The sequence below is a fragment of the Rhagoletis pomonella genome, unplaced genomic scaffold, assembly GCF_013731165.1.
Source record: "Rhagoletis pomonella isolate Grant_MI unplaced genomic scaffold, Rhpom_1.0 Rhpom_scaffold_00003, whole genome shotgun sequence".
Classification (NCBI taxonomy): Eukaryota; Metazoa; Arthropoda; class Insecta; order Diptera; family Tephritidae; genus Rhagoletis; species Rhagoletis pomonella.
Window position 1 is genome coordinate 38,608,594 of NW_023458557.1, and position 601 is coordinate 38,609,194.

The window sequence follows — 601 nt, forward strand, 5'->3', positions numbered from 1 at the left end:
ACCAAACAAACGCTCGTGCGAAAGCTTTATTTTTGTGTGTTGCTGAAATTCTTAAAATTTATATTTATTTTATAATTTGCAAGTAACGTACGCTTTTTTTATGCTGTTTCAGCTTTCATTTTCATGTTCACTCCTTATTACCGCCAAGCAATATTATGTGTATACATGGTTATAAGCGGTCAAAATTTTACCTAGCCCCATGAGCTAGGTAAAATTTTGGCGTTCGTATTCACCACGAGAAGTGTCAAATTTTTACTTTGATCCGTCAAAATTTTCTATTTTGGGCCTGTGCCAATTGATAGAAAAGTTCTCTGGATAGTAAATTTTTGACAGCTATGAGGTGAATAAAAATGTTTGATACGGCAGGGCTAGTGAAAAATTTGACAGCAAGCATTATCAAGAAGAAGAACGAGCAACGCACGTATACACATAAATTGAAGAAAACAAAAGCAAAAACAAAACAAGTAAGAGCAGCGCTGTCTTCGGCTATGCCGAAGGCTTCATACCTTTTATGAACATCTGCAAATTTTACTTTGACAGATTACTGCTTTTGAATACATCTGCATACATCGATAGAGGAGTTACATACTCATATAAAAAA